Source organism: Macrobrachium nipponense, chromosome 25 (assembly GCF_015104395.2).
Source record: "Macrobrachium nipponense isolate FS-2020 chromosome 25, ASM1510439v2, whole genome shotgun sequence".
Lineage (NCBI taxonomy): Eukaryota > Metazoa > Arthropoda > Malacostraca > Decapoda > Palaemonidae > Macrobrachium > Macrobrachium nipponense.
The window spans coordinates 43,965,163-43,974,492 of record NC_087214.1 but is presented as its reverse complement, the minus strand read 5'-3'; the positions used below and the strand labels follow the sequence as shown (position 1 = coordinate 43,974,492).

The 9,330-nt window shown below is 43.9% G+C and overlaps 1 pseudogene; it reads left to right on the top strand.

Moving 5' to 3' along the window:
* Nucleotides 1–595: 595 nt before the first annotated feature.
* On the top strand, nt 596–3,792 carry LOC135199070 (uncharacterized; annotated as a pseudogene).
* The last annotated feature ends 5,538 nt before the right edge of the window (nt 3,793–9,330 follow it).

Genomic DNA, 9,330 nt, shown 5'->3' with positions numbered 1-9,330 from the left:
TGGTGACGACACCAAGGCATTTTGTAATAAGTGTCAGAAAACATTTGATGCTGGACTAACCACAATAAAGAGGCACATGGTAAGTAAGCGCGTGCGGGCCCACACACACACAACCACATATATATAATATATATATAATATATAATATAATATATATCTATATATATATATATATATATATATATATTATTGTTCATATATGGTATCGTATATTATGTTGCGTGGAATCACATTCCCTTAAAAATCATAATGAGTGAAGGCGTTGGTAAAGTTATGGACTGTTACCCAGGAGAGGGCACAGTTAACTCAATATTAGGTATTTTTTATTATAGAATTATTGTATGGTTTAGCCAAAATTTAATAAAACTATTGGTAATTCATACTTGCCACTTACGATAATAAAACAATAATTTGTATTTTTAGTATTAATTTGTTTGAATACATCCCTCCTCTTCCAGGAGAGCAAAATTCATGGTGCTAACATGGCTAGAGAAAATGTTCATCCTTCACACCACCATCTCGGAACATAACCTCCCATTTCTTTTGTCGGACCATTTCACTGAACTGTGCAGGAACATGTTTCTGGACTCTGCACATGAAAAGAACAAAGTGCAGCGAAATGGTTAAACAATTCGGTAATGAATTCATGACGATGTTGTCTCACAGCTTAGGAATAATAAATTTTCATTAGGGATAGAGGAGTCAACTGATGTCAGTACCACCAAATGTTTGTCAGTGCTTGTTAAATATTTTGATTCGCATGGAGAAACTTAGGACCAGGTTGCTAGATTTGATTAATGTATATGAAAACCATTCCTGAAATGTAGGCTCAAGTGGAGAGTCATTATTAGAAATGACTATGCACATCTTAAACTCTCATAACATTCCATTAAATAATTTGGTAGGTTTGGCAGCGGATGGAGCCTCCAATATAATGGGGGCATACAACTCTCTGTCCAGCAGGTTGAGGCAACACCTCCCAGACCTAAAAATTTTCAAGTGCATTTGCCATTCCATACACTTTTGTGCCTCAGAGGCTTCCAAAGTGCTTCCCAGGCAGTGTGAGGACTTGCTGAGGAACATTTACACTCACTTTTCACACAGTGCCTAACGTAAATATGAATTTATGCAATTTCAGAAACTTTTCTCTTTAAAACCCCACAAACTTCTTCATGTATCACAGACGCGATGGCTAAGTCTCCATCAAGCAGTAGAAAGGGTCTTGGAACAGTGGGAGGCTTTGAAGCAGTACTTTGTAAGTATAGGAGCAGTGAAGCTAAGGTCCATTTACCTAATAGTAAATTATCTCAAAGATCCCTCAATCTATGTATATTTTAATTTTTTTTAACTATTTTACCTTTTTGCAATAATTTCAATCTCTTGTTTCAAAGGGAGACACCAACAATATATTTAGTTCATTTTCAGGTTAACAGGCTATATAAAAATACTGTCCAATATTTTAACAAATCAAAATTAGAAAATTTTGATTCAAGCTAGGAAGTGAACCATATACCACTCTGCAACATTTATTTAGGGGATTTAGTCCATACGCTACTGCAAAAAGAGGAATACAATAAAAATGTAGATATGGTCGCTGATATCAGGAGATGTAGAGTGTTCATGATAAAGCTGTGTGAAGAAATAAAATAAGAGGTTTCAGCTAAAGGATGATCTTTGGGAAATGGCTTCACTGTTTAATCCAGAAAAGGTCCCCCTCGTATTGGGACCACCTTGACGTGGTGAGGGGGCTCTTGAACCCTAGGAATTAGTTCCCGAGTTCAAATCCAAGAGTCCCAAACATCCTATGGTTCTAAATAGTTGGCTTAATTTTCGTGGAACTTTCCACCTTTGCTGAAATTTACTGGACCTGGTAAACAGAAAAGATATCATAGCTGGGACTGGGTTTTATATCTGAAGCTAAATAGTGAGAACCGTGGCAGGACCATCAACTGCCCGATAATTGTCGATATCAGGGGGAACTATTTTGCAGGGGTGGACCATGGATTCAAGGGGGGTCTAGTTTTACACATAGGACTCTCGGCATTCTGTCCGGTTTGCCTATAATGTGATTAGGGTGGGGATGATTGTATTCTGGTAATACTCTCAGTCCTATCAAGCGGGTTTAGCTTACACTTGGGCCACTCTAATCATGTTGTGCCATCCCCTGTGGGTAGGGTAGGGACACGGACATTTGGGAGTCGGTTCTCACTTGTGCCATTAGTGGAAGAATAAACTGCATGAAAGGCTGATGATATCTTTTTAAGGTTTTCAGGTTTATTTATTTTTTCCCCTTTACTTAAATCTTTATGATAGATACAAATAAAGATTCAAGTACCCCTGGACCCTTTGATGGTAGTGAATCAGCATAGTTAATGACTGCTGGACCCTCCACTGACAACCTTCCTCTGGAAAAATCAATCAAACCTTACAGTGTAATTACACTGAAACCCTATGCTCCAGTACTGAGTAAAGGGAAATTTAGTAAAAATATAGTATCTGAAATGGGACCTGGAATGTTTGAAAACTCGTATGATAAATATTTGACTTTTAATTTGGAAGGCTAATTGTGACATTTTTAACGTATATAGAGATATTGTCAAGTGTTGTGGCCGAGAGCCTAAGATTTCTTCTGAGGGGCGAGGAAAGCTGACAGTGGAATCTGCCTCAGCAAAAGAAAGTGACAAACTAAAAACATTATCTCACCTTGGAGGAGTTAAAGTAGTGTGTGCAGTACATGTTTTTTGGAATTACTCCAAGGGAATGATATATGCACCCCAGCTTATGACATACTCTGAAGAAAAGCTAGTAGAAGAATTAAAAGATCAAGGTGTAATAAGAATTGAAAGAATGAAGAAAATGATAAATGGAGTCCTTGTCCCACTTCCCAATTTAATTGTTACATTCAATTTCACCTGATTGCCTAGTATAGTGAAAGCAGCCTGGTTACGTTTCAAGGTTAAACAATGTACCCCAGGACCGAGATGTTTTCATTGCCAAGAATTTGGATATATGTTGGGGTCTTGTAGACAGAAACTACAAGGCAAGCCTTCCACTTGTGTCAAATGCAGTGAACCAAAGCATGGCATATGTAATAAACAAGCCAGATGTATACATTGTGGAGACAGTCATCCATCATCTTCACTTACCTGTGATGTATACATCATGGAAAAAGAAATTTAAACATTAAGGATAACCGAACATATCACATTTAGAGAGGCAAACGAGAGAGTGTTGAATCAGTACGTTAGACCAGGAATATCCTTTTCTAGTGTTGCTGACAATCGAAGAAGAAAAATCAATGTAACCAAGGATACTGTAAATAAAAAACCTGTGACGACCTGTACTCATGCCTCTTTGGAGGCGGCACCAGTGATTGCTGGTGCTCATGCCTCTTCGGAGGCTGCGCCAGTGATTTCTGGTGTTCCTGCCTCTTCGGAGCCAGTGCCAGTTGATTCCGGCACTCCTGCCTCGTTGGAGGCAGTGCCAGTTGATTCTGGCACTCCTGCCTCTTTGGAGGCAGTGCCAGTGATATTTGGCATTCTTGCTTCTATGGAAGCAGAGCCAGTGATTTCTGGTTCTCCTGGCTCTGTGGAGGCTGTGCCGGGGGTACCTGGCACTCCCGCCTCACTGGAGGCTATACCAGCGTTAAATGGTGCTTCTGATCCTTTGGAGGATGCACCAATGTCCAATCCTCACACCCCTCCTCAGGCAGCACCAGCTTTGTATGGTGTTCCTGAGACCGATAACCCTCTGAAAAGGAAGGCAGCCAAAAATAATCGGTCTCCTTCCTGAATAAAGGAGTAAGTCAGTAAGCTGAAAGCTCTTAAAAGAGGCTCCAATCTAACAGCCTCTAAGGAAAAGAAAATTCACTAATTTCCTCCAGTAGAACTGTCAGGGATTAAGAGCTAAATGGGAAGAGTTAAGGCTGCTCATATCAGAAGTGTCTCCTGTTTGTATAGCTCTGCAGACCATGATTGGTAATAATATGTGCCCCAGCCCACGAGAGTATACATCCTATCACTCCACCTATAATTTGAATATTGTAAGCCATGGCGGTGTCGCTTTGTATGTTCGAAATGACACCCCACAAAATCCTATTAGTATCCAATCAGCATTGCAAGTGATGGGTGTGCAGATCCATTTGCAAAGAAAATATACAGTATGCTCTCTTTATCTACCATCTAATGAAGCCTTCCCCATCAATGAATTTAAAATGATATTGTTATGATACAATAAAGTTTGTTCATACTTACCTGGCAGATATATATAATCAAAGTGCCCACCCACCTCCCCTCAGGAGACAGTGGTAATAGAAAATCTGAATAGAAAATGGGAATGGTTCCTGATACCCGCCTCCCAGCGGCGGGAATGGGTACTAACCACCTGGCCGACCACTGCGTGTGTCGTAAGTTTTGAAATTCTGTCGGACTTTGGAGAATACAGCTATGTATATATATATCTGCCAGGTAAGTATGAACAAACTTTATTGTATCATAACAATATCATTTTGTTCATAAAGCTTACCTGTCAGATATATATATAGCTGAATCCCACCTTTGGAGGTAGGGAGAGACAGAATAGGATTTTAGGAAACATATACATGCAGATGATTGACATCTTGGTTCCATACCTGTTAGCATAGCTGACTTCGTGATTACTGTCACCCAAGTCGGCTTTGGCTTTACTAGAGTCTCCAGCAAGGTATAGCTGGTGAGTTCTAGATGATCTGTCAACGGGAGCGTGACCACAATGTGACTAGACCATATTGACCATACTATGAGGGCTAAGAAGTAATATATATATATCACCACCTGACCAACCTAGCCAAAGTTAAGGATGTTCAACTAAAGCTAAGAATTGAGAAGTCCGCCACTGGCGGCCGACCCAACAACTATGATTAACAGCTCTTCCTAACCATTTTCTACAGGATAGGATGAGTGGTACTTCTTGCCCCCAAGATTGTGTCAGCGGACACGTATGGCCCTAGCGAGCAGCAGATCTCATATGTTGTCTTCACATCTCGCAGGTAGTGTGAAGCGAACACAGAGTTGCTTCGCTAAAACGCGGCACTCAGGATGTTACTGAGTGCCATGCTCTATTGAAATGCCTCCGATGCCGCGCCCTCACCTCGTGAGCATTCAGTTCAAAAGATTTCAAATCCTTGTCCAAACATGACGAATGAGCCTCTTTGTAAGAGCTCTTTTAAAAGAACGCCAGGGCGTTCTTTGACATGGGCAAGTCTGGTCTTTTTACGGAACACCACAGATTGTCCGAAGGACCTCGACTTCCTTTAGTTTTATCTAGATAAAACTTGAGAGCCCTGACAGGGCACAGGACTCTCTCTGGCTCTTGCCCAATAATATGTGCCATACCCTTGATATCCAAGTTTCTGGGCCAATGATTAGACAGGTTTTCATTCTTAGCCAAGAACGAAGGGCTTAGAGAACAAAACGCATTATGTCTCTACAGCCAATATGTCTGCTGATGGCTTCAACCTCACTAACCCTCTTTGCCGTAGCTGGAGCGGTTAGAAAGATTAGCCTTTCTGGTCACATGCTTCAAGTTTGCAGAAAGGAGAGGTTCGAAAGGCTTCGACATCAGGAACTTCCAGACTAAGTCTAAGTTCCATGTCGGAAGCTTCGATTTAGACAGTTTTGAGATTTCAAAAGACCTCAAAGATCATGAAGGGCTTTGTTCGACAGATCCAAACCTCTGAGTCCAAAGACCGTCGACAACATACTTCTGTATCCTCTAATAGTCGAGACTGCCAGCTTATCCACTTCCTCAGATGGAAAGGGAAGACGGCAATCTAATTCACAGAGGTCGAAGTGGAGGAACAGCCATTCTTCCTGCACCATCTCCAGAAAACGGCCCACTCTGATTGGTACACTGCAAGAAAGGAAGCTCTTCTAGCCTTGGCAATTGTACTTGCCACTGATTTGAAAAGCCTCCCGCTCTGGTCAACTTCTCGATTGTCTGAACGCAGTCAGACTCAGAGCGGAGAGGTTTTGTAGTACCTCTCGAAGTGGGGCTGTAAGAGTAGATCGACTCTCTCGGGAAGGATCCTTGGAAAGTGCGCTATGAAGGACATGACCTCTGTGAACCAGTCGCTCGACGGCCAACCAATCAGCGTCATCCTCGCTCCCTCTGACGCTGCAAATTATCTTATTTCTTACTACTAAGAGTTTGAATAGGGGAAAAGAAACTAAACATCCACCCCGCCCAAACCCATAGGATGGTGTCTATTGTTACCGCTCCCGGATCGAGATAAAAGGGGAGCAGTTAAATAATAATAGTAATTTATACTAATCAAATAATAAACAATATCATTGACCTCCTAAGTATGTGAAAAAACGTTTTTTGAAAGTTTGTGAAGCACTCGCCTAAAAAGTGCCTTCATGAGCTGAGAGGACAGCGGAATTGAAGCTCACGAACGTTCGCTTCTGACTACGATTTCTTTGAAAATCAGAACTGCGTATGGTAACACTGCTAAAAGCCACTGTTGCAATCCTGTAACGAAACACTTGGGATCTTTGTCAATGAGAACTAACCCATTTATGTGACAAAGAGTTTAATATTTTGTCAATGGGGGCTTACCCACTTACCTGACAAAACGTTTAGTATCTTGTCAATGGGGGGAACCCACGGATATGACAAAAGGTAATCTAGGATTTTTGAGCATATAGTCTTCCCGATTCCCGTAGAAATCGAGGAAGGGGCAGGATTCCTGCTCAGAAACTGGGCTTACGGCAGGTAGGACCCGAAGGTTCCCCTTAGGCAGCGCCTTCCTGAACGCAAAAGAGGCGTTTTATGACACCGAAATCTGCTTCAATTTACTAGTCTCTCCTTCTAGATGCCATATCATCAGAACCAACCTGACTACCTTTTCCATGCAGGTTAGATAGTTATTCGAGAGAAAGAGAGTCAGGTCCCTGAGACTGCAGGTCCAGGGCTCCGAAACACCAACCTAGGAGTTAAAAATATCCATCGTCCTGAACAGCCCTTTCAGATGGCAATGCAGATCTGAAAGTGTTTAGGAAGCTTTAGCAGAGGACGGGAGAGAACTCCTCTGGGCGTCTATCTGGCTGGTAAAATCGTCCTGGAAGAGGAAGGAACTCTCCAACCAGTTTCCTCTCCCATCTCATATCAAATGCCTGCTCTTACGCTTAACCTCGCTGGAAGTAGGGCAAAGGAAGTCTTGCCTTGCGCTTTCCTGGAGTCCAACTAGTCATGGATTCTATTGAACGCTCACTTCATAGAAAGCGAAGAGGACATCTTGACGAGACCAGGCGCCTTCCTCTTCTTCGACGACGCCAACAGCGAGAGAGGAGAGCAAGGGACCGAGGGCCGAAACTTGTCAGCAAACAAGTCTTATAGAAGGTGGGTCGACACCTGATAGATGATGATGATGACGAAGTAGTCTCTTCTTCATTCGTAGGTTGCGAGTCGCTCGTGGACTCTGTCTCCTTTACAGGAACAGGAGAAGGGTCCTTAACAGACCGCGCAGCAATCAAACCCTGAGGCTCCTCTCGAAAAGGGGTCTCCTACTTGAAGTAGGGTTCAAGACGAAAGTCGGGAATGCTTAATAGCAAACTCCAAAGCTTTGCGAAGTTCCGGTAAAGGAATGTCCTGCGGAGCGTTCTGAAGTGTGTCCGATAAAGGAGCGTCTTGAGGAGCGTCCTGAAGAGCGGAAGAGTATCCATGTCAGCATCCTGACGAGCGTCCAGAAAAGCGTCATGCTGAGCGTCCTGACAAGTAGCTCGTGCCGAAGCAGCATGCAAAGCGTCCAGCTTTGCAGCTTGAGAAGAGTCCAGCTTAGCTGCCGAACTAGCGTCATGCTTGGCAGCCGACGGAGCGTCCCTCAGGGACGAGCGAGGGACGTCTTGGTGAGCTGCTTGACTAAGCAAAGCAGCTTGCCGGGCGTCAAGCTTAGCAGCTTGAACATCATCCTGCTTTGCAGCAGAGCGAACGTCACGTACCGTATACGGAGCGCCACGAGGAGAGGAGGGGGGAGCGTCTTGGGGAGCAGGAAAACAATCCTTGCTACGAGAGTAATGACGTTCCTTCCCCTCGACAGAGGATCGAGCGTCTCGAAAGGCGTCCTGGCAAGGGGCTTGCCGAGCGTCTTGATGCATAGAACGCCAAGCGTCCTGAAAGACGTCCCCGCTAGGGTATTGCCGAGCGTCTTGCCTTGAAGAGAAGGAGACTGCCTGATTCTCTTAACAGACAGCCTCACAGTACTGCCTCACTCTTGGTGATAAACGAGGCTAACTGTTGCTGATCCTGTGAGAAGCGAGGGGCGAGGGGACGCCTTCTTCCTTCTCACAGTAACAAAGTTAGGGCGTCTGGCGCTCAAAAGCGTCCTGCTCCGATGACGTCCTGTTTCTCTTCTGCGGTAGAAAGTCGTAAAAACGTTCAGGCGACGTTTGCAACGCATGACGAGAGAGAGGACGTGAAGCGTCCTCTTCTATAAAGCTTCTCTTCAGAGGGCGCGAGTCCTTCCGAAAGTTCCAACACCCGTGCGGGGAGGACGCTTCGGAGGACGAGAAGCAATCCTTCAGGATTCGTGCACGTGCACAATCTTTGGCAGCCTGGGAAGCGTCTTCAGGTCCTGCCGAAGGGACGCCAGATCGGTGGGGAGTCCCCGTAACCCTCCTTCGGCTTTCGACTTGCCCACTCCCTGTGTCCTGGGAGTCCGACAGAGGTCCAGGCCTAGAGGCATTATAGGGCCGATCTGACGCCCCCTCCACAACACTAGGGGCACTACACTTCAAAACACTGATTGGAGAGCGAGCACTTTAGATTCCAAGATACGGATGGAATCCACAATAACAGAAAGGGCATTACCTCTCGCAGACATAACCTCATAGCCCGTAGGCCATACTACAGGGTTAGGCAAAACAAAGTCTACAGGAAGGTTAGCAGGTTCACTACCCTGACTTCTGTTTACTGATGCAGTCTTTGAGGAAGACCACCTGATTCAATCACGCTCTAATTTGCGTACATACGAATTATACGTCTTCCCTTCAGAATCAGTCAAACTCTCACACTCCTTACATCGATCTTTCAATAAAGAAACATGCCCTGTACACATCGTGCATACCAAGTGAGGATCTACCGAAGCTTTCGGTAGCCTCACCTTACTCTTGCAGACAACACAGTCTGAAACTAGCCGAACTAGATTCAGACATTTTATGCAAAGGTCAATCAAAACCAAATTGAAATCAATCTATGATAGCGTATGCCTAGCCACAAATCCAAGTCAATAAACCAAAAGACAATTAGATACTTAAGCAGCAATGAAGTTTACAAAATCCTAAGACGGAGGTA